The sequence below is a fragment of the Talpa occidentalis genome, unplaced genomic scaffold, assembly GCF_014898055.3.
Source record: "Talpa occidentalis isolate TD23 unplaced genomic scaffold, MPIMG_talOcc4v2.1 talOcc4.3, whole genome shotgun sequence".
Taxonomy (NCBI): Eukaryota; Metazoa; Chordata; class Mammalia; order Eulipotyphla; family Talpidae; genus Talpa; species Talpa occidentalis.
Genome location: NW_023603184.1, coordinates 62,808,989 through 62,834,480, shown reverse-complemented (window position 1 = coordinate 62,834,480; position 25,492 = coordinate 62,808,989).

Genomic DNA, 25,492 nt, shown 5'->3' with positions numbered 1-25,492 from the left:
GGGGCAGCCCAAACCCCGCAAACCTGCCTATTCTAAATGGGTTCTGCCATCCGCCGCATCAACAGAAAACATAGGAGACTTTAAGGGGAAGGAATTTTAATAAAACTAGGAAACAATACAGGTAAGGCAGAGTCTAGTTTCTAAATGAAGCACCCAAAGTTACCCGTCCCCTCGTGGGTAAAAGTCCATCCAAATGGGACTGGCCCAGAGCAAGGCCCCAAAGCCTGCCACAAGTCTAAAGCATCTTCCAGTGGGGACCCACAGAAAAGGGCCAGAAACAACCAGACAAGCCCGGAAGGAAAGGAGCAAAATCAACATCAAGATAAAAGCTGCCATTGTCACCTCCCCATGGGTCTCACCCACATCTGTGTCACCCAGTCCACAACCAAAAGACAAGTGCAGTTTCTTCACGTGTCTCTAGGCTCCATGCGCCTCCTCCAGGTCTCCTGGCTCCATCCTGCTTCCTTCCTCAGTCTCTTCTGCAGCTTCTTCTCTCCCTGCTCAGCTCCACCCTCCCTTGGGTGGGGCAGGGAACCTCCCCCTTTCCTGGGGACCACCCTGTTGCAGAAGGAGAATGGAAGGATGAAGAGATATTGGTGAGCAGATAGGGCTTCCTTTTTTAGGCTTAGGAAAATGTTCTGGAATCAGTGGTGAATGTTGCAAAACTTTGTGAATATACTAAAAATAATTGTACACTTTGAAATGGAGAGTTATGGAATGTGGACTATGTATCAGTAAAGAAATAAAGCACTTCAAAAGACAAAAGACATTTGCACTTTTTCAACATCTGTTTTCATTCTTCAGTACCCAAAGAGCTAGAAATTCGATGTAGGACAAATGGTTGGGGCCAGTTAGTAGCGCAGCAGGGCACACACAGATCTCTGCAGCCTCTTCTGAAGAAAGGGAGATTACTTTGATTTGCATATAAACAATAAATAACTAAACTGGATTGTTTTACTAACTGAAAGCCATGATAGTGCAATAATATGTGCCTCTAATGTCATTTAGGCATGGGAAAGGAAAACTTGCCTGGGTACAATTGAAGGTGGAGATGATACAAGAAATTAAATCACATCATTTGTATGTTTTAGTGACCTGACACTTCTTGATAAACTGGTTGCATTAATGTATGCAGAATGCCTTTTGTGTAGGCAACACTAAGTAAACAAAAGCTAATATTGTTGTTCTTATTTGGAGATTAAATGAGTGTCCCAAAAGAGTGATGATCCAAGCAAGCCGCTTTACCTAGTGATCTCTAAATACCAGTCCTTATGAAAAGGAACCGGGGACTCTTAGAAAAATGGCTGACTCCAAGTTTGGAGCAGGAAATATACATGGTAAGACTGGGAAAACTTGTGTTTAAAAAAAAAGTAAAGAATCTTTCAAAGACAACTTTATGTCAAAAAGAGAAAGGAGCAAGGGAGCTTCTGCCAGTCAAAACCTTTTCACTAACCCATTATTAGGAATTAAATTATTTATCCACTGTCCAGTAAAAAATGGATTCTCACTGTCCAGTAAGAAATGGATTTCAGAGAAATGAGACATATTCAAGTGATGAGGGGAAGGTCTTCTTTAGAGAAGAATGCTAACCAATAAATATCAGACACATCATAGAATGAAAAAGTTTTGTTTTATGAACCCCTCATGAAATAGTTGACCCAGACAACTATAGAAGATGCCAAGACCATTAGTTAGTGGAAAGTCTGATGGTGAACTTTATGCTTGTAGGTGCATAACTACTATCCCAACATTAACATAATTGCTCTGTGGATGCTGTTACCACTTAACAACACAATCACTCAGCATTGCTAATAGGGCAGCAACCACCCACAGTGTCCCTCCTGGTGTGATAGGTTTGAAATAACAGCATCACCTATAAATGATTCTTGTCAAAATATTTAAATTAGTTCCAACCAAGACTTAGACATAACTTCCAATTCATGGGAAATAGAAAAAGAGAGGAAAAGATAAACAGTATAAAGACTTAACAAGGAGATGAATCTAGAATTTGAGGCATTCTCCAAGATAACTTACCTGACCCGTTCAACAAGAAATTGTCATGGGCAAATGAGAAGCAGAGTGTTTTGATTGATAGAAGCTTAAGAGTTCTAGCAAGGTAATATATGTCCTTGATTGGACACATATTGGACTTTTAAGAAACAACCATAGAAACCATTTGGGAGATGTTACAGTAGACTAAATAAGAATTTGTGTTAAATATCATTGTAATAAATGGTATTATGCTTATGTAGGAAAATACCTTTTTTTTTTTTTTTTGGAGATGCTCACTGGACTATCTCAAGGTTAAAAACAGTATGCCTGTAATTTATCTTAAAATACTATAACGCTGAATCATTAGCTTGCTTTCAGATCCTAATAGCACAAACAAGAGGGGGAGAAAATCTTATCTAAATTTTTCTCAGAGACTTGATTTTATAGACATAGTAGAGCCTGAAAGCTTATCAAATAACCTGGAGCTGAGCAACAAGGCAAGCTAGAGCTGGGAGATTGCAAACCAGAGGAGGGGGCAACCCAGAGGCAAGAAGACCCCCAACAAATTCAAAACTCTAGTTATTTGCAGAAAGGTCTCTTCATGTTGCTTCAGGTATAAAGAACAGTCCTGAATTCACCATGACAGCCAAGTCCTCATTCCCTTTCATTTTTTTTAAAGATTTATTTATTATTTATGCATACAAGAACTGGGGTACAGGCCAGAGGTGTTGGGGGGGTGAGAGGATTCACCAGAGAGAGAGTGGGGAACAGAACAGGAAGATTGACTGAAATACACTGCTGAGGGGAGCAGCGGGCGAGACCAGACAGGTCTGCAGTGCCATGTGGGTAGCTCCCTGGCCAGAGATCGAACTTACGTTGCAGTGGCTGTGGATTGCTTCATAAGTTGCCTCTTAACCCCTTGTGCCTCCAGGGAGGTCCTCATTCCCTTTCTTAATTGGGGAGGTAGATATGAGTTTATCTCCCACATCCTTGCCATCAATTTTCAGTACAGCTTCTTTTCTCAAAATCTGATGCCATGGTGTCAAGCTCTCTATTGGGTAGCAACCTCATGGCTCAGTAACTACCTTGACAACAAAAAAGAGGAAGCACATGTGCCAATTTATTAACGATTGTTAAATGTAAATAGGTTTATGCGAATCTTTGTAAATTAGGTTTATACCACTGTAAAGGGCAGGAAGGACCCAGGGCAGGTTTTCTGATCCCATGCAGACCGGGTAAAGGAGGAGTCAGAGTCCTCAGTGGTTTTGCGGGTTTTTATTGGGGTTCAGCGGGTACGTGGCAGGCAGGGGTGCTGGGGGGCCGGGAGGCTGGCAGTCCTCCCAGCCCCCAGCAAATCTGCACTCTCTCTGGGCTCTCTGGCGTTCTCTGCTTCTGCTTCTGCTGGCGTCCCCGTGACGCCGCCCTTAAAAACCCAGTCTTAGCCCAGGTGAATCCCATCTACCTATGCCTACACCCTAGTCCAGGTGCCCGCCATCAGGCATGCATTCAGGACAAGGATCCATCATCTATCCTGATGGCGGGAAGGCAGAAAAGCCTGACATTTTTCCTTACCCTACAGTCCACCCCCTCAGGGTTTTCTGCCATATAGTCTTCATATGTACAATTTTGTCTCTTAGCAAACACAAACAATGCAGCCATGGCCCACAAAAGCAAATACATCGCAATATAACAAAATACAACAGAACACAAATAAATCCAGGCAGGGCCCCAACCTAGTGCAAAAGACTATTATTGGTACCAGCAGATGAGCCACCAAATCTGCTGCCGAAGGCACTGCTCATACGAGGGAGGGGAATCACTCACGGCATCTACTATAACACACCAGGAGCCGTCAGGCTTCCTGGCCTTCTCTGGCTGTAGTCTCGGCTACAAGCCACACACAGCATCCACCCCTAGGATGCACTCGCTCTGGGATTGGCGATTCTATTCTGTTGGGGGTAAGCGCCAACCCTCAGGGTTTCTGTCTGCAGTCGCTCCAACACTAGCCTTCATAGCCACCAATGTGACTCGCAGACCCCTGCACTCAGGCCAACCCACTGCACAAGCACATGGGTTGGGGATCCAAACTCTACATGCGGCTTGGGCTCCACCCTAAGCCACGTTCCCCACCTGTCCCCCAAGGACGGGTTCCTCACTCAAGAATGAGCAGGGCATCACCCCAGGTGATTTTACGAGACTCACAGGTCTTCAGCATACTCAGAGTGCTTAACAGCCACTCAGGGCTTCTCCACTTAGCATCAGCACCAGCTTTTGCCTTCTCAGTTGGCTTTTCTTCTCCACCTGGCTGCTGGGCATACACAGGCTGCTTTTGGCCATCAAGACCCACTGGCCACCCCCAGATTCCCATCTCCTGGGGTTTACAAACAAAACTGTTCCACCCCCAGGATCCCAAAACATATCAACCTGCAAGGGCCTCCGCCTTCTGGTGGGATTGTCAGTCCAAGTTCATCAATCCATGTCCAGCAGTCGAAGTCCATTGGCCTCTCCCTTCATCAGCACTGGCAAGCTCTGAATCGTGGTCCACTTTTCGCCGATGATTCTGCTGCCTCAGGGGTCATTGGCTGGTCCTCCCGGGCATCTCCTCCTCCAGCTGAGGTCTCATCCCGCAGCTGCCGGAAGGTGTCCACCTTCTGTGCCGCCATAGCGCCTCCAGCTTCGTCACAGTCAAACACTGTCACTCCTTAGTCCCTCCAGGTCTTCGGAGGGCTCCAATACCCGTCTGCATGGATCTTGCCAACTTACGCCAATTGTAAAGGGCAGGAAGGACCACAGGGCAGGTTTTCTGATCCCATGCAGACTGGGTAAAGGAGGAGTCAGAGTCCTCAGTGGTTTTTTTTTTTTTTTCTTTTTTTTTTTTTTTTTTTTTTTTTTTTTAGAGGCATGTATTTTATTCATTTATTTGTTTGTTTATACATGCACTGGGTACAGTCAGAAGCACGGGAGGGTGAGAGAATTCACCAGAGCCAGAGCGGGGAGCAGAGCAGGCAGAAGGACCGAAGTACACTGCTGAGGGCAGCAGCGGGCAGCAGGAGAGGTCTGCGCGCCATGTGGGACCCTCCTCCGGTGGCCGGGGAGCAGCCGGGGATCGAACCAGCACCGCAGAGGCCGCGGGCAGCTTCGCAACCCAGTGCTCAACCGCTGCGCCACCGGGGAGGCCCTCCTCAGTGGTTTTGCAGGTTTTTATTGGGGTTCAGCGGGTACGTGGCAGGTAGGGGTACTGGGGGGCCGGGAGGCTGGCAGTCCTCCCAGCCCCCAGCAAATCTGCACTCTCTCTGGGCTCTCTGGCGTTCTCTGCTTCTGCTTCTGTTGGTGTCCCCGTGATGCCACCCTTAAAAGCCCAGTCTTGGGCCTCCCTGGTGGCGCAGGGGTTAAGACGCAACCTATAAAACAATCCGCAGCCACTGCAGCACAAGTTCAATTCCCGGCCCGCCAGGGAGAAACCCACATGGCGGGACAGACCTCTCCTGTCTCTCCCGCTGCTCCCCTCAGCAGTGTATTTCATCAGTCTGCCTGTTCTGTTCCCTGCTCTGTCTCTGGTGAATCCTCTCACCCCACCCCCACATCTCTGGCCTGTAACCCCAATTCTTGTATAAAAATAAATAAATCTTTAAAAAAAAAAAGCCCAGTCTTAGCCCAGGTGAATCCCATCTACCTAGGCCCACACCCTACTCCAGGTGCCCGCCATCAGGCATGCATTCAGGACCGCAAGGATCCATCATCTATCCTCATGGCAGGAGGGCAGAAAAGCCTGACATTTTTCCTTACCCTACAACCACCTTAGAAGAAATCTGGGTGTCATGCTAGGTTTTTCCCCAGGGCCTCCGGGTGTGTGTTCACTGGCTGCTGCTGTTGCATCTGTTAAGGTGGCCAGGGCACTGGTGCCAGCAAGGGACCATAGATAGAAAGGAAGCAGGGCTATAGGACACTGCAAGGTCACCTCCGCTGAGCATCAGGTGTTCCAGCTTTCCACTGTGCTGCAGATACCCAGGCTGTGTGGTGGGGAACCACAGTGAGCCCTCCCTGATGCCATGTTGTAGGGTAAGGTAAAAAGTATCAGGCTTTTCTGCCCTCCTGCCATTAGGATAGATGACAGAACCCTGCGGTCCTGAATGCATGCCTGATGGCGGGCACCTGGAGTAGGGTGTGGGCATAGGTAGATGGGATTCACCTGGGCTAAGACTGGGCTCTTAAGGGTGGCGTCACAGGGACGCCAGCAGAAGCTGAGAAAGAAGCAGATAAGCAGAAACTGAGAGAGAGAGAGCCACGAGAAGAGCAGAGAGAACGTGAGAGAAGCCCAACCTCCCAGCTCCCCAGCTCCTTACCTGCCATGTACTCTTAAATCCCAATAAAAGCCTGCAAAAGCCACCAAGGGCTCCAGGACTCCTCCTTTACCCGGTCTGCTGGATCAGAAAACCTGCCCTGTGTCATTCCAGCCCCTACACATGTCCTCAGGCAGACTGCCTCAGTCTAGTGCCAGCCTCACTTTCTAGGCTATGGCTGCACACTATGCAGAGCTGGGTAAAGATTATCATTGACACAGAACCATGAGCCCGGAATTAATTTCCCTGCTTTTGAAGTACAACACTTTACCCTGGGGCGCTTGCTCCTGTTACTAAGGTCCAGGTGCTTACATTTTGGTTAGCAAGAATATTCAGTCATCTCAGTTTTGGCCCTGGGGGTAAGGCAGGTATTGCAAACATCACAGCCTCAGGAGCAAATAATAGCCTGTTCCATGAGGAGATACAGGTGATCCAATCTGGCTTGCCCCCTGGTTCAGGCTGCAACTACAGATCAAAGATTGAATTTTCTGGAAGAAACATTGAAGTCTCAAAGAATTTACCATGCAAGAAGTCACGTGGTTATCCACTTGATGTTTGTAAGAAAACACTATCTTATCTTGAAGCACCTCCTCAAATGTAAAAGGTGTTAGCCATTACTCAAAAAGTACATAACTTTGTCAGTGTTAACTGAGTCTGTTGAGTAGTACTATCGTAGCAAGCAGGATGGATGGGTTTGTTAGTACCATAGACACAGTCTGTAGAATAGACACAGTATACATTGCTTCACTTGTATCACTGCCACTGTAAAGGACAGTTTAAAATACAACATCCTAAATCAGGGATCCTAAGCCAAAGGGAGAAACTCCACACAGATAATGAACCCAGTATCCCCAGGTACATAGATGAGAGGCTGATCATTGGGACAGTTAGAGGCAGTAAAAGTCCTTAAAAGCATATGGCCCAGGGCCTTCCGTGTTAAGACACAACCTGTGAAGCTGACCGCAGCCACTGCAGCATGAGTTCGATCCCCAGCCAGGGAGCAACCCACATGGCACGGCAGACCTCTCCTGACTCGCCCACTGCTCCCCTCAGCAGTGTACTTTGGTCAATCTGCCTGTTCTGTTCCCCACTCTGTGTCTGGTGAATCCTCTCACACAACTCCACACCTCTGGCCTGTACCCCAACTCTTGTATGCATAAATAAATAAATCTTGTTTTAAAAAAATTTCAGGGGCCTCCCTGGTGGCGCAGTAGGTTGAGCGCAGCACTGTGAAGTTGTCTGCAGCCTCTGCAGTGCCGGTTCCATCCCCGCCAGCCTCGGAGCAACCCACATGGTGAGCAGACCTCTCCTGTCTTGCCTGCTGCTCCCCTCAGCAGTGTATTTTAGTCCGTCTGCCTGTTCTGCTCCCCACTCTGGCTCTGGGGAATCCTCTCACCCTCCCATGCATCTGGCCTGTACCCTGGTTCTTGTATAAATAAAAAATAAATCTTTAAATAAATAAATAAATTTCAATAAAAGCATATGGCCCTTTCCCAAATAGCGCACCTCTTCTTCTCTCCAAGGCTCAAATATGGGGTGATAGTACAGTGGCATAAATACATAAAGTCATGAAAGCTGCAACCTCTAATTTTGGCAAATTGTATAAATGTACTTATCTGGTGTCCGAGAGCTGTTATAACCAAATATGACTCAGACTGCAACAGAAAGCAACAGAAAGATTTTCCTTGATTACTTAGCCAAGACAATGAGTGCTATAATTATTTCCTCTGTTGTGATACCAGCAGCAAAATTTTAGGTGGTATGGCTTCACAGAAAACCTGTCATTCTGGATGGCATAATTTTCACAAATGAGGTTATTAATGGTAAGCCAATCAGAAGCAAAATTTAATTTTGATGGCTGAATCTCATCATAATTGGAGCCAGGGTCTCCCATGTGGCACAGCAGGTTGAGTGCCACACTGTGAAGCTGTCCCCTGCCTCTACAGCACGGGTTCAATCCTAGCCGGCTGGCGAGAATCTCACATTGCGCAGCAGACCTCTCCTGTCTTGCCCGCTGCTCCCCTCAGCAGTGTATTTCAGTAAATCTGCCTGTTCTGTTCCCCGTTCTGTCTCTGGTGAGTCCTCTCACCCTCCCACACCTCTGGCCTGTACCCCAGTTCTTGTATGCATAAATAAATCTTTTTAAAAAAATAATTGGAGCCAGTAGAATTTTTAGCAGAAAACTTGAGTAGAAGGACCACCCAATTATCCCAGAGAATGGGTGATAAAACTAGTTGAATTTCCTAAATTAGTCATGGCCTTACTGAAATCAACAAATGTGTCATCTGTATAAAGTTTATCCTAGAACTAGGAGAATTAGAATGGTCATTTAACAAAAGCAATATATTTTGTGATTAAAGGTAGTTAACAAATTAAAATATAAATTAGTACCCTATTTGCAGGTTTGGCATTTGATCCAAAGAGCTTATATTAAGCACCCTATTTCTATAAAGCCCTCTGCTCTGATGAGAAAGATGCTGAAAATCCTGAATTAACTATTTGAACAGTCTGACAGCCACATGTCTGTGTTAATGCTTTTTATACTGCTATGACTAAATCTGTCATTTCTTTCCCTATAGTATCCATAACCAACACTACCTGGTAAATACTTTGAGACTTTGATGTGTCTTCCAGAAAATTCAATCTTTGATCTGTAGCTTGTTAGAAAGGGCCAGAGGCAAAAATGTAAGGGGAAAAATACAGAAACCAAAGTGTGGTTGATAAGACTAAATGGCTCTGGATAATTTCACAGAATGGAAGGAAGTAGAAAGTTCTATTAAGATATAACACCCATCGGGCCTCCCCTGGTGGTGCAGGCAGTTGAGCGCTGGGCTGCAAAGCTGCCCGAAGCCTTTGCAGCGCCGGTTCGATCCCCGGCCACCAGCAAGAGTCCCACATGGCGCAACAGACCTCTCCTGCCATGCCCACTGCTCCCCTCAGCAGTGTATTTTGTCAGTCTGCCTGTTCTGTTCCCTGCTCTGGCTCTGGTGAATTCTCTCACCCTCCTGCGCTCTGACTGTACCCAGTGCTTGTATAAATAAATAAATAAATAAATAAATAAATAAATCTTTTAAAAAAGGGGCGGGGAAGTAATGTACAAACCATATAATGTGGGTCCATGAAGGAGAAAAGGAGAAAGGCACAGATAATTTATTTAAAGAAATGATCTGAAAACCAGCTCAGTCTGGAGAAATGAACCAAATATTGTGATCCAGGTTGCAAACAAAGTGTTCCAAACAAAATCATACCAGGCAGACACATCAAGAAATATAATATTTATTATATTTATGAATATGATATTTATATTATAAATATAATATACTATATAATAATATTTATATAATATAATATTTTATATGATTATATACTATTATAATTATATCATAATTAAGGTCTTGGAGCTGTCAAGCTATCACCAGCTTCTGCAGTATGATTTCGATCCCCCAGGTAGTTAACCCATGTGGCACAGCAGACCTCACCTGTCTTGCGCACTGCTCCCCTCTGCAGTGTGTTTCAGTGGATCTGCCTGCTCTGCTCCCCACTCTGTCTCTGGTGGATCCTCTTACCCCTGGCCTGCATCTCAGTTTTTGTATGTATAAATAAGTGAAATAAATCTTCAAAGAAAAAAAAAACATAATAATAACGTTGCTGAAAACCAGTGACAATAAGGACAGAATATTAAAAACTTTAAGAGAAAAGGGCCTCCCCGTTGGCGCAGCGGTTGAGCGCTGGGTTGCGAAGGTGCCCGCAGACTCTGCAGCACCGGTTCGATCCCCGGCTGCTCCCCGGCCACTGAAAGAGGGTCCCACATGGTGTGCAGACCTCTCCTGCCACGCCCGCTGCTCCCCTCAGCAGTGTACTTTGGTCCTTCTGCCTGTTCTGCTCCCCGCTCTGGCTCTGGTGAATTCTCTCACCCTCCCGCGCTTCTGACTGTACCCAGCGCTTGTATGTATAAATCAATCAATCAATCAATCAATCAATCAATCAATCTTTAAAAAAAAGAACTTTAAGAGAAAAAAGGGTAGCCTATAAGGGACCACAAATCAGACTGTAGGCAATTTTCAGTAGAAACATTACAAACATGAAGGAAATGGAAGGAGATATTTAAAGTACTTTAAAAAAAAAAAGATTTATTTATTTATGCACACAAGAACTGGGGCGTACAGGCCAGATGTGCAGGGGGTGAGAGGACTACCTGAGACAGAGTGAGGAACAGAATAGGCAGTGACCCATTCATGCCATAAAATTAAAAATCAACAACAACAAAAAACAAAACAGGAGAAGTATGTACATCTGGAGACTAAATAACATGCTGCTTAGTAGCAACTGGTTAAAAGATGAAAGCAAAACAAATTAAAAAATACCTTGAGATGAATGAAAATGATGATACAAGCTACCAGAAACTGTGAGACACAGCAAAAGCAGTCTTAAAGGGGAAAATAAGTGCAATAGAGCCCACAAGAAAAATCCCAAGTACACAATCTAATATCATACTTAAAGCAACTTGAAAAAGCAGGACAAACAAGACCCAAAGTTAGTAACAGGAAGGAAATAATAAAATAAGAGTGGAAAGAAATAAAATAGAGATCAGAAATACTATACAAAAAAAAAAAAACTGATGAAACTAAGCTGGTTCTTAGAGAAAACAACAAAATAGACAAATCTCTAGTTAGACTAACAAAAAAAAAAAGAAGAGAAAACATTAATAAACAGTGTTACAAATGAAAGAGTAGAGGGCCTCCGCAGAGGTGCAGAGGGTTGGGCACAGCTCTGTGAAGCTGTCCACCACCTCTGCCCCGCGGCTTCCACTCCTGGATGGCCAGGGAGACCCCACATGGTGTGGCAGGCCTCTCCTGTCTCACCCGCTGCTCCCCTCAGCAGTGTGTTTCAGTCATTCTGCCTGTTCTGCTCCCCACTCTGTCTCTGGTGAGTCCTCTCACCTTCCCACACCTCTGGCCTGTACCCCAGCTATTATATAAAAATAAATAAATCTTTTTAAAAAAATTTAAAAACAAACAAACAAAGAGTAGAATTTACCACAGATAGGACAAAATTCACCAGAGACAGAGTGGTGGACAGAACAGGCAGATTAACACAAGTACAATGCTGAGGGGAGCAGCGGGGGAGTCAGGAGAGGTCTGCTGCACCATGTGGGTTGCTCCCTGGCCTGCCAGGGGATCAAACTTGTGTTGCAGAGGCTGCAGACAGCTTCATAGGTTACATCTTAACCTCTTGTGCCGCCAGGGAGACCCTACATTTTCACATTTTTGAAGATTTTTAAAAACAATGTTAGCTTAACACCAATAAAGCCAAGAAAGGAAATATGTAGCTTGCACTGATTAGGCCTCTTATGAGAAAATCAATTCTGCCATAAACTAGAATATTATGAGTATTTCTATACTGTGATAAAATAGGAGGGCATCATCAAAAAGTGCTTTTTCCCAAGAATTTACCTTGATTAGAAATTTCCCCTTTTTTATATTTATGTAACTGTTAACACTTTCCATTGTGTTTCCATGGTGTTATTTGAGACACAATATTCTATTGGTAACATAATAATGAAAGTCATTAACCAAAATCTTTGTTTCCATTTTGAGCAGCATCTCAGTAGGAAAGATTGCCTTAGAAGACCCAAACACCATGTGGGTTGCTCCCTGGCTGGCAGGGGATCGAACTGGTGCTGTAGTGACTGGTGATAGCTTGATAACTTGATAGCGCTGACTTTAACCCCTGCGCCAGCAGACCTCTCCTGCCTCCCCCACTGCTCCCCTCACCAGTGCATTTCAGTATATCCTTTTGTTCTGCTCCCCACTTTCCTCTGGTGAATTCTCTCACTCCCCGCATCTCTGGCTTGCACAAACCCTGTTCTTGTATGCATAAATAAATAAATCTTTAAAATAAATAAATAAGTAAATAAGAAGACCCGAAACATTTACTACATTGGAAATAAAGTTTTTCTTCTGGAAATTCTCCAGTTTTTGTTTTTTTTTTATTAGCATATAGACTCATAACTTTCTGTATGCCAGTAGTTAGCACATGAGTTCCCCCACAGAATTTAAGAATCGTGTACTCTAACTCATGAAATTTCTCCTAAGGCTAAGGCTGTCTGGCTACACTGGATGATCCTTGGGTACACACATGAGGACAGGCTACGTGCCTCACGCAAAGGGCTGCTGGCCACAGACTGACTCCTTTCCTTTGGGAGGAATGGTATGAAGTTTTTCTCTCATGGTATTTCTCAATTTGACACAGAACAGACAGAAGGGATACCTTCTGCAACTGAAAAACAGACTTGGGCAGTCTCAGAAAAATGCAGTGGTTACTACTCTGCTGAAGAAAATCACAGATGACAAAACCAGGTCTGGAAGCTCAATTGACACAACTCAAGAGTAAAAACAGTCTCACAGGAGCCTGCTGGAGTTACAAAATGTCACAAGAGGTGGTAACTAGGACACACTTGATTAAAAAAAAATAAAGATTGCCAGTCAGGTTGAGACCACACCCAAGACCAATCTTGAGCTCAGAAGTCTCCAAAAGTTCATGTTCTGGATCAAAAGTCCAAAAACACCAGCCCTAGGGAATGAACTTTATCAAGACAATTTTGTTTTGTTTTTTTCTAAAAGATTTATTTTATTTATCCATATAAGAGCTGGGGTGTAGGCCAGAGGTGCAGGGGGCGAGAGGATTCACCAGAGACAGAGCAGGGCGCAGACCAGGCAGACTGAGTGAAATACACTGCTAAGGGGAGCAGCCGGGAGACAACAGAGGTCTGCTGCGCCATGTGGGCTGCTCCCTGGCCGGAGAATGGAACTTTTGCTGCAGTGGCTGCTAATTGCTTCATAGTGCTGAAACTTAAACCCTTGCACCACAAGGGAGTCCCTAACAGGGCAATTTTGGTAGGACCTCCAGGTGACCAAAGAAGAAAATAAAGACCAAAGAGGTGAAGGGATTACAAAGATGAATCTATTAGCATGCCTGGTGAGGGAACACCAGAGAAGAAACTCATTGAGCACTTCCCTGAGAGAGAAATACCAGGGGTTTTAAAGGCTAGGCTTATCTGGTAGAAAGATAAGTGAACACTGAAAACTGGCATCCTGGACAACAGTGTAAACCCACATTCTGCACACAGGCGGCTAAAGCAAGTCCTGCCATCTGTTGTTCCCGGGCCCCGGTTCACTCAAAGTTTTTGTCCTTATCAATTTTAACTGACTGACTAGCACCCAGAGCGGTGACACCGCATTCACGGCAGCTGGCACTGTTGCCATTTTCCTTTTACACACGTGAGAATTCCCTTTTGGGGATCAGTTCACGCACGGCTGTCATGTGTTACTTAACAATGTTTGAGTAAACAAAGGACTGAATAAAGAAAGGTGGTCCCACAACCTATACCATATGGGCCAGGTGTGCTACCCTAAGTAGCACACCTAAGTGTGAGTGATTGTTAAACTCTGTGACATTTTCACAAAGAAGAAATGAGCTAATGATGCATCACTAAGTGACCATACGAGGAATACTCCTGGTGTCTTTCTGCAAGGGTCCCTTTGGAACAGGCTATGTTGCTTCTTGGACAAGTATTTGTTTGACCTAGAACCAGCCAGAGGTCTTCCTCCAAACCTAGCCGCCTCCCCAGGACCCAGCCCTTGTTTCTCAGAGAACCCCTAGTCCTCCCCCTCCCCAACCACTGCACACAGTTATTTTTTTAACTGTGGAAAATTCCTTCCCCTTTCTTCCTATTCCCTTTATGACACTTACCCTGGCACTACTATCTCAATATCCTAAGGGCATTTTGGGGGTAGGGTAGAACATCACACAGAAAAATCTTGCAGACAAATTCTGCCTCAAACCAATAGCCAGTAACATTCACTTATTTACACATCTGTCTCTTCACCAGTGGCCTTATGAACTGGTTATTGAGCAGTTGGCCCTGTGGGTGGTTTATATTCTATTTCCTTTCCCGATTGTGGACATCCACTGTGTATATTATAAAGTAATTGTTAAGGAACCAAAACACAAAAGAAAAAAAACAACCAAGAATGGTTTGGAATCCTTGAAGCTAAGTGCTATAAACTGAGTGTGTCCCACAAAAAGAAATGCCAAAGTCCTAACTCCAGTACCTGTGAATGTGACCTGATTTGGAAATAGGGTTGTTCAGATGTAGTCAAGGTAAGATGAAGTCACACTGGGTTAGGGTTGTAGGGCACAGAGAATAAATTATCCCACCCCTCTGGCTTCTTTTGCAGGTGGAGCAAACAAATTAACATCAGACACATTAGTAGGAGGGAAAAAAATAAGCGAACTTAATTACACACAAATGAAGAATTTTCACGGTTACGAATTCTAGAGTAAATGGGACAGATGAAGGATTTATATCCTTGAACTGATGAATGGGATGGAGATCTGGAGCACCAAAGGGGGCGGAGTGTCTCACATTATAAGTAGTGGATGACAAAACCAGGTGTTCTAGATGTTGGCCCTTTCATAACATAGATTTCTCTGAGAAAAAGGTTATTAAAAGAGATAACAATTGGGGGCCTCCCTGGTGGCACAAGGGTTAAAGTCTCAGTGCTATCCAGCTATTGCCAGCCACTGCAATATGAGTTCAATTCTTGGTTAGGGAGGTGACCCACATGGTGCAGCAGACCTCTCCTGTCTCCCCGCTGCTCCCCTCAGCAGTGGATTTCAGTCCATCTTTCTGTTCTGTTCTCCACTCTGTCTCTGGTGAATCCTCTCACCCCCCCAACCCCCGCACCTCTAGCCTACACCAAAGTTCTCGTATGCATAAATAAATAAATCTTTTTAAAAAAAAGAGATGACACTTTTTAGCCTGGATAATATTTTTCTTCAAGGTAATGGTAGCAGTTTCTCTTCAGACTCTTGATTGACCTGAGTTCCACATGTCAAGGCAAGATATATTGGGAAAAGTCTGCTCTGGACAACTTGAAAAAAACCTGTCTGAACTTTTTGAGTGGTGACCTATCCTTCAGGTTACACCTGAATCTAATGACTAGGGTCCTTTTTAGATGAGAGAAACTTGGTCAGGCATACACAGAGAGAACAAGAATGGGACATGAAGAAGGAGTCACAGAAAGAAGCTATGCTGCTACAAATTGAGAAGTGCCTGGAGCTGACAGAGCAGGAAGAGGCCTTCAGAGAGAACATGGTCCTGGTGGCACCCTGATCTTGAACTTCTAGCTCCCAGAACTGTGAGAGAAGAAACCTCGGTGGAACGTTTTCATGGTAGCCCTAGGAAACCAATACACATGTATACACATGTGCAAGAGGAGGAGATGGGCCTCTGTGGTGGTGCAAGGGGTTAAGTCTCTTCACTATGAAGCTGTCCACAGCCTCTGCAGCATGAGTTCAATCCCCGGCCAGGGAGCTACCCACATGGCACAGCAGACCTCTCCTGACTCGCCCACTGCTCCCCTCAGCAGTGTGTTTCAGTCAATCTGCCTGTTCTGCTCCCCACTCTGTCGCTGGTGACTCCTCTCACCCCTCACACCTCTGGCCTGTACCCCAATTCTTCTATGCATAAATATATAAATCTTTTTTAAAAAAGAAAGAAAGAAGGAAAAAAGAAAAGAGGAGGAGAAAGAGGGCGATATCCAGGAAGTAGGAAGTTACCTCAGAGGGTGTTCTGTTGTGGGGGGGGGTGTTTTTTAAATTTGTATTTGGGCTGAAAGATCTTTAGAGAATGTTTCCTGGTCATTTAGCTCAAAATTTATTTGATGCCTTTCTTTTTTTTCCAGATTTTTTTTTTTTTTTTTTTTTTTGCATAGAGGAACTGGGGTGTAGGCCAGTGGTACAGGGGATGAGCGGATTCAACAGACAGAGCGGGGAACAGAACAGGCAGACTGACTGAAATACACTGCTGAGGGGAGCAGCGGGTGAGTGAGGAGAGGTCTGCTGTGCCATGTGGATAGCTCCCTGGCTGGGGATGGAACTGAGGCCATACCATTGATAGCCCGGAGACTTAACCCCTTAACAGGGAGGGCCTGTTTGATGCTTTTCAAATTATAATAGTTACACTTTCTTATTATAATAAGTAAAATATTTCATGCAAATATTTGAATTTCATGTCACTAAAGAATAATGTTTAGTATGAACCTTCCATGTAATACTGGGGACATACACTAAAAAAGTATTTAATGTTTATTACAAATTCAAAATTACCTAGGGGTTCTGCATTTTATCTGGCAAACTCCTTCACCAGATTACCACACAGTTTGTTCTGTTACCTCACGCAGGTCCTTGCTCAACTCTCAGCCTCTCATGAAGCCATTTCCCAACCATTCTACTTAAAATTGCACCCCTACTCTACTCCTCCCCAAACCCCTCCTGCTCCACCCCAGCCCACAGCATGGTTTCCTCAACGTCTGTCACCCTCAATAGAAAATGTCATCTCATGGCAGCAGAAGTGTGATGTTATGCTCACTGCTGATAGGACACCCGGATGCCAGAATAGTGCTTGGCATAGATCAAGAGCTCAATAAATACTTACTGAATGAGTGAAAACTTTACAAAATAAGAGAAAAGCACATTTTTTTCCCAGTGCCATGGAGTAGAGGGTTCCTAGAAGCCAAGAGAAGGAACCCACAGCCCCTATGCTCTGGCTAAGCTGGCAGAAAACTTCCCTTTTCATTTATTCTTTTCATGTGCTCCCAATACCAGTTCAGTTTGTGGCCACAGGGTCAGAGTCCCGTGGACTGGAGGAGGAGGCAGCCCTTAACATACAATAGGTAGATGGCTATTTAATCACAGTGGTGATCCTTCTTTGCAGGAAAGGAACAGAGCACAAACTGCTCTGGTGGTGAGGGATAGGCCTTCCCCAGATGTCTGTGACACGACTTCCCAGTACATGCAACTTTGGAATGATGATTTTGAGCTGAAACTAACCAAGGTCCTACAAGTACATTAGAAACATTTTACCACCCCCTTAACTACCTAGAAAAATGAAAATTGAGGATACCCAGAATTGAGGTTCTTACCAGAAACCACCTTTCTAACAGAAAATCCTATCTCTGTGGCAGAGCAAACATGTAATCACAGAGCACCTAACCTGTGTCGTGTAAATCACCCACTCCTTACCATGTGAGTCCCCCTCCTCTCTCCCGAAGGCCCAGGCCCCATCCCATTCTTGCATATACACCTCCATGGGTGATGGTTCACTGGTGATAAGGTGGTGGGAGATTTATGGGGATTTATTCATTTGTTGCACAAAAATGAATAAGAATGTCAGAAAAATTAATTAATTAAAAATTTTTGTTCTTAAAAAACAAAGCAAATAATCCAGTCAAAAAATGGGCAGAAGAGCTAAAAAGAAACTTCTCCAAAGAGGAAAAGCAAATGGCCAACAGGCATATGAAAAACATCACTTGCAATCAGGGAAATACAAATCAAAACTACCATGAGATACCATCTCACACCTGTGAGAATGGCACATATTAAAAAAACTAGCAACAACAAATGTTGGGGAGGATGTGGAGAAAAAGGAACTCTCCTGCACTGTTGGTGGGAGTGCAAACTGGTCCAACCACTATGGAGAGTTGTGTGGAGATTCCTCAACCTGCTAAAGATGGCGCTTCCATATGATCCAGCAATTCCACTCCTAGGTATTTACCCAAAGGACACAGAAACATTAATTCCAAAGGGCACCTGCACCCCTATGTTTATGGCAGCACTCTTTACAATAGCTAAGCTGTGGAAACAACCCAAATGCCCCAAAATAGATGACTGGATCAAGAAGATGTGGTACATATACACCATGGAATATTACTCAGCAATCAAAAAAGATAAACTCATGCAATTTGCAGCAACATGGATGGAGCTGGAAGGGATCATGCTCAGCGAAATAAGCCAGAAAGAAAAGGAAAAATACCGGATGGTCTCAGTCATAGGAGGACTTTAGAAAATCTAAATAAGGGACCAGGAAAAAGACTAATTACAATAAAGTAAAAATCAAAATCAACAAGCAACTATAAACCAGACGCACTACGAGGTGTGGGGGGCGGGGGGAGGAGGGAGTAGTATCAAAACAAGGTGGGTGGTGGGCCTCCCCGGTGGCACAGCGGTTGAGCGCTGGGTTGCGAAGCTGCCCACAGCCTCTGCAGTGCCGGTTAGATCCCCGGCTGCTCCCCGGCCACCGCAGGATGGTCCCACATGGCGCGCAGACCTCTCCTGCCGCCCGCTGCTCCCCTCAGCAGTGTACTTCGGTCCTTCTGCCTGCTCTGCTCCCCGCTCTGGCTCTGGTGAATTCTCTCACCCTCCCGCGCTTCTGACTGTACCCAGTGCTTGTATGTATGTATGCATAAATCAATCAATCAATCAATAAATAAATCTTTAAAAAAAAAAAAACAAGGTGGGTGGGGACTGTAACCGAGATGAATATGCACACATTGTGCAAAAATGAAGAATGATGTAAATATATATATAAATATATATATAATTAAAAAAAATTTGTTCTTTTCTCTTAATTGGTCTGATATTAATTCACTTGTTTAACCCGGCTGAGACGAACCAGAGTAGTGGGAGAAGATTCCTCTCTTCCTCTCTACAGAGGGCAGGGAAGACTCCTCTGAGGAGGGACTGGGGTTGTATCCTGGCCTGGAGGCTAGGCTTGAGGTAACCGGGTACAGAGCTCTGTGGGCTGAAGGCAGAGCGTTCCCAGTAGGACATCCAGTGAATGCAAGTGCCCGGAGGCGGGGTGGAGGAGTGGAGGTCGGGCTGCAATGAGGAGAGGGGGTCAGGACACAGGCAGTTCTGGGACCAGAGGGTCTGAACTGGGACCAGAGGGCCTGGGTGAGCCTCCTCATCCACTCCTGCCCTCTATCCACAAGCATGTGGAGAGCCTGTCATGCCCCAGCACCAGTTTGATCTCCTCTCTGCCTTACTGAGAGGTTATATGTAACCAGTCATGCCCACGATGCCCACTCTTTCTCTGAGGCTGTGTGACAGGGGAACAGACAAAGGGTCAGGAGGCAGGGTGGAGGCAAAGCCATAGCCCTTTTTAAACTTCAGTTTTCTCACCAGTAAAATAATAATTTCAAAATTTAGAATTCAAGTTTATCCCTTTTCTAAAAAAAAACCTGTAATCCAAACAAACAGAAGGACTGACTAATAAGAACAGCTGGCTTATATTTTTCCTTAAAAAAAGGTTTATTGTTGTTTTTTCAATTATAAAGTAATACTGGATAAGAAAAATTTGGAAAATTTGGAAAAGTAAGAAAAAAAAATCTTATCTGTTTCATTATCCAAAAATAAATAGTAGGGCCTCCCAGGTGTCGCAGCAGTTGAGCGCCATGCTGCGAAGCTGTCCGCAGCCTCTGCAGCACCGGTTCAATTCCCCACTGGCCAGGGAGACCCCCACATGGTGCAACAGACCTCTCCTGCCGCACCTGCTGCTCCCCGATCAGCAGTGTATTTCATCAGTCTGCCTGCTCTGCTCCCCGCTCTGGCTCCGGTGAATCCTCTCAACCTCCCGTGCTTCTGACCTGTACCCCAGTTCTTGTATAAAAATAAATAAATAAATCTTTAAAAAAAAAAAACAAAACAAAAAAACAAAAACAAAAAGTATTAAAATATGAGTGTATTTTCTTCCTTTCTCGGTGTATACATCACTAAAATATTGACACAATCATCATCAAACTGTAGTAACTTTTGGTTTGGATATGTTCACTTATTTCAACAGCAATCATTTGATCATATAATAGTAAACTTCATGGGTACAATTCTATGTACACAATTCTCTTCTTGGGTATTTAGATTGTTCCCATTCGACATTACTTATAAAGTAGCAATTACTATTTTGGTGGAGAAAACTTTTGTTACATTGAGAATTCTTCTCTTAGTTTAGATTCTGAAAAGTAAAACTACTAAATCAAAAGGTGTAAACATTATGAAGCTCTTGATGCTAATGAGAAATTACTTTCTAAAAGCATTTAGCCACTGGACCCCCCTACCAGTCACACAAGTCCCTGTTTGATCCATGATTCTCTTCGAAAATATCTGCAATTGGGCCTCCCTGGTGGTGCAAGGGATTAAGTACCTTACTATGAAGCAATCGCAGCCTCTGTAGCATGAGTTCGGTGCCTGGCCGGCCAGGGAGAAACCCACATGGCACAGCAGACCTCTCCTGTCTCGCCTGCTGCTTCCCTCAGCAGTGTATTTCAGTCAGTCTGCCTGTTCTGCTCCCCACTCTGTCTCTGGTGGGTCCTCTCACCCCCCCCCCCACATCTCTGGCCTGTACCCCAGCTCTTGTGCGCATAAATAAATAAATCTTTAAAAAAAAAAAAAAAAGATGGCCTCCCCTGGTGGCGCAGGTGGTTGAGCACTGCGCTGTGAGGCTATCTGCAGCCTCTGCAGGGCCGGTTCTATCCCAGCCGGCTGGCGAGGGTCCCACATGGCACAGCAGACCTCTCCTGTCTCGCCTGCTGCTCCCCTCAGCAGTGTATTTCAGTCGATCTGCCTGTTCTGTTCTCCGCTCTGTCTCCGGTGAATCCTCTCACCCTCGCACACATCTGGTCTGTACCCCAGTCCTTGTGTAAAATAAATGAATAAATCTTTAAAAAAGAAAAAAAAAAGAAAATGTCTGCAATTTATTAATGGAGGGTGGGAGAATGTGTCTCATTGTTTTTCTCATTTGCATTTATTTGATCTTTGGCATGAACACATCCCTTTTGGTCCAAGTTCTAAACTCAGAACTTGAGTGTGCTAAGTAAGGCTCAGAGATAGGTCATTTTGTTTTGGTATATCAAACAGATGCCAATTTACAATACAGTGTCGTCGTCCCCCACCCCATCCCTGCCCAGCCATTCCCAGAGGAAGTCCCCTGTCAGGGATCTCCTAGGTCAGACACCTCCTCACTGCAGGAGACCTTGGAAAGCAACAAGGTCATTGCAGACACTGTCTTGGTTCTTTCACAACCTGGCAGAATGTTCTCTGGAGATGACAGGGCTGGAGAAAGGGGACCCTCTAGGTTCTCTTATCATCCTCCTTCAGGTACTACAGATGGAAACCACGGTTTTGACTTGCAAATGGCTTTACGATGAACATCCCCATGGAACTGGGTAGTGAGGACTGAAGGAAATGGCTAGGTGAGGGGTGTGGGTGCCTAATAAGGACATATGAGTAGAAGAGATACCCATATCAGTAATGAATATTGGGGTATCCCAAAAAGAGTCTTGGCAAGTGCCGCCCAACAAAAGCCTTCAATGGAGTCAGCAGCCTGCAAGTGTTAGCATGAACTTCAAGAAAACAGGTAAGAAGTTGCTTTTATTTCCCCTTTAAAGAATAGATAAACAGGGGCCTCCCTGGTGGTGCAAGTGTTAAAGACACAGTGCTATCAAGCTATTGCCAGCCATTGAAGCACAAGTTCGATCCCCTGCTGGCCAGGGAGCAATCCACATGGTGCAGGCAGCAGACCTCTCCTGTCTAGGCCGCTGCTCCCCTCAGCAGTGTATTTCAGTCAGTCTGCCTGTTCTGCTCCCCACTCTGTCTCTGGTGAATCCTCTCACCCCCTGCACCTCTGGCTTACACTCTAGTTCTTGTATGCCTAAATAAATAAATCTTTTATAAAAAAGAATAGATATACAGCAAAATATTAAGTGGCTATTTTTGGATTCCTGGGATAATGAGTGATTTTTATATTCTTCTTTATGCTTTTATATTTTCCCAAATTTCTAAATCAAATAAATACTACTTTATAATTGAAAACATTCAAAATTCATACATTATTGTAAAAAATATTTCAAGTGAAAATTAAATCAAAAGGTAATTGTAGTTATGTGTGGGAGCTAGGACATTAAAACCTATCTCCACTAAAAGTTAATGAAAAGGCTCAAAACTGGCAGGAATGCAAAAAGTGAAGAAACAAAGGTGAGAATACAATAAATTAGAGAGGTCCCAAAAATTTAGGTAGCCAAAAAGCAAGAGAAAAGAGAAAAGTAGAATTACATACAGAAGTGGAAAACTCGACTTTGCAGGGTTGGGAGGCTGTAGTAGTCTGAGCGTCCAGTCTCAGGAACAGGAATGGATAGATTAGGGGGAGAATGGGATGGATCTGACAACAGAAGTGGTTGCAAGTCTGTATAAAAACAAGTTACACCCCCTAGAATGGCACCTGACACTTTGTAGCTATTTCAGAAATATTTGGTGGTGAAGAGGTAAATGGATAAAGGAGCAGCCTTGAACCGAGGCCTCTCAGGCTGCCCAGTCAAGTGAGAAAGCACCAGAAGAACTCTTCCATGTAGAAGTGAAGCCACAGTGAACCAAGCATTATGGCAGTGGGAAACTGGAGTCCAGGGGTCCCGGGGGTCCAGGGGTAGTTTGTTCACACCCCATCCTCTGGGCAAGACCTCTGGTTATGCCTTCCTTCTGTCAAGGCAGCTGCAGCTGTCTCTTATTCTGCTCTGGGCCTGACAGAAAGTACCACAGGAGGTGGTTAGAAAGGAGGGAGAAGGGGGAAGCAGAGGGAGGAGAGTTTGGGTTGCAGTTTGTATGCAGACCTCAGCATATGACTTTGCCCCTAAACCAAATTCCACAGGGGGCTTTTGCATCTTTGGAAACCCCCAAGGCAATATCCAGGACTGGGGCCACCACTGGAGCACTCACTCTCCCTCCTTCCCTCTTGCTAGGACTGGCCTCCCTCATCCAAAGCTGCCAGCGTCCCTTCCTTCAGTTATGAGGAAAGTGGACATTTGGCACTGCACCAGAGTCCATTTGTCCTGGTGGGTAAGTGTCACAGACACCTGGCACCTACGAGCCGGTCCTGCTGCCTCCAGAATGACCCACGTTTATTAAACACCACCTGTGCTTAACTTACATTGATTGAGTCCTCTCAGTAATGAGAAAACATTATCCTGAGCTCTGAAGAAACTGAGACTCTGAGAAGCATCTTCCTACAGACCAGTGTCTGCACCCAAGGCTGTGTGAAGGAGTCATCCACTGCGCTTTCCTCTCCATTCCACAAATGCTTGATTGCCCTTCCTCTATGCAGGGCATTGGCCAGCCCTAGGGATACTCAAAAATGAATGAGCTTCCTTTTCTTCCTTCCAGGAGCTTACTTATCTTGGGAGAGATTGGAGAGTAAACAAGTGACTCCAGAGCTGAGTCAGAAGAGGGTCACTGTGTAGGAGAACAAAGGAGAGACAGAGAGAAATCAGAAGCTCTGAGAATTTTCTCAGGAAGGAGATGTTTGTGCTGACTTATGAGAAAGAAAGTCTCTCCAGGAATTTTGGGGAAGAAGTTACCCTGGTGACGGGGGCATGCACCGGGTCATGGGGTCAGCTGGGACCAGCCAGTGGAGAGTCTCCAAGGCCATGCCTGGGTGCATGAGGGTAAGGGTTCGTCTTCGGACATTCCCTTTGGCTACAAATGCAGGACATTCCAGAAGGCAGAGTCTGGATGGAGAAACCAGTGAGAACTCGGAAAGTATCAGGACAGAAGTGAGGGCTGGGAAGTGGGGTGAGAAGGGAAGGTAAGTTGGAAGGTGACTGATGAGGGAAATCAGGGGGCTGAGCAACACCCTAGGTCCTGGGCTAGGTGGACACCAGATTTCACTGCATACTTGTCTGTAAATGTGTGGGTTTTAAAACGGTAAAAACCTCTCCAAAAAAACCTTCCAAAAACAGAGCAGTGAATGGATTTTTGAAATGTGGTCTGTAGGTACAATGAAATGTCTGTCAGCTTTAAAGAGGAAGGACTCTGGTGCAGGCCACACAAATGACACTTGAGGTTGGTGTGCTCTGCTGACCTGGAGGTCATGATTGCGGGGAACATGACTCAAGCACCTATGATTCCTCTTACATGAGGCACCTAGAGTTGTTAAATTTATAGAGACGAAAAGGTGAAACGGTGGCGCCAGGCCTGGGAGGAGTGATTCTGGGGGTTGCACAGCCGTGTGAATACATTTAGTTAAAATTTAAGTTTCACATTATACATATTTTACCACTAAAGAAAAAAACAGAGCAGTGAAGGGTGTCTGAGGAAGCTGCCTTCATTCAAGCTCAGTGACTGAGACAGATGCTCAGTGGCTGAGGCAGGAAGTGAAGTACGTGGGGAGGATGACGTCACCTCTTGGTGGTCCTTAGTGTGTACCTATTGTGTGCTGCGCTCCCACGGTCTCCAATCCTCAGGGGGTAGGTGTTCTTGCTGTAGTTTTGTCATGGATCAGGTGGCAGGTATGGGGCAAGGCGGTGACTCAGGTCCCGTTGGTCCTACTGAGCTGAGCAGGTTCAGTGTGCAGGGCGCCAACTCTGGTCACATGACCAGCAGAGGTGGGTGGGGTTTTGCTTGGAGCAGGACAATCCCAGGATTAGCAGTTTCCTGAGTGAGATCTTGGGAAGCCAAGGATTTGGTGAGGCCCCTAAGAAGGGTGAAGAGGAAGAGGAGAGCTGAGGGCAGCTCTGGAAGACGACCTCCATTGATGATACTCTCCCTGCCTGGGGGCAGCTGGATCAGATCTCCTCCAGGAGAAGTGCTCACCCCAATATCCCCCTGTTAAGATCTGGGCCTTGCTTAGCACCTGCCCAGCAGCTGATGCTGGGGCTTCCACTGAACACAGGAGAGGAGTCAGCTCAAAGTGACTTCATTCTAAATCAGGCAGGCTCCAGGATCTCTGTCAACACTCAGGACTGCATTTAGCAGGGAGGAGCTAGTGGCAAGAGAGAAACACTTCACTCCACTGGAGGCTGCAGGAGCACCTCAGCAAAGCAGGACGCCAGCTCGGCGCATGGCCAGCAGGAAGGTGTAAGAGAGGGCAATACCTCCCGGGTGATTCAGATTGGTGGGTTAGGAGTTGGGGGGTGCTGTACAATTCCCAGATGGGGTAAAAAAAAACTACTAGTTTCAAGGAGGAGGAGATTCCCAGCCTTAAATAATAGAAGCATCCAGAAGAAAGTAAGCAGAGGCTTCTGCCAATTGATCTGGAGACTGGGAAAATGTCCCACAGTTATTAATAACCCCTGTGTTCTGGGAACTGATTTCATGCACCAGACAAAGGGATTCAAAAGTTGCTGTTGAAGGCAAAGTGGTTCCAGCCAAAGCACCACTTTCTGTTCTACCAATAAATGAGTATTTCTCCCTGGGAGGCTTACAGCAGATTGGCCTCTTGACAAATTTGGTGAGCAGGAGCGTGCGGTCGATCAGCATACTTTTATAATGAC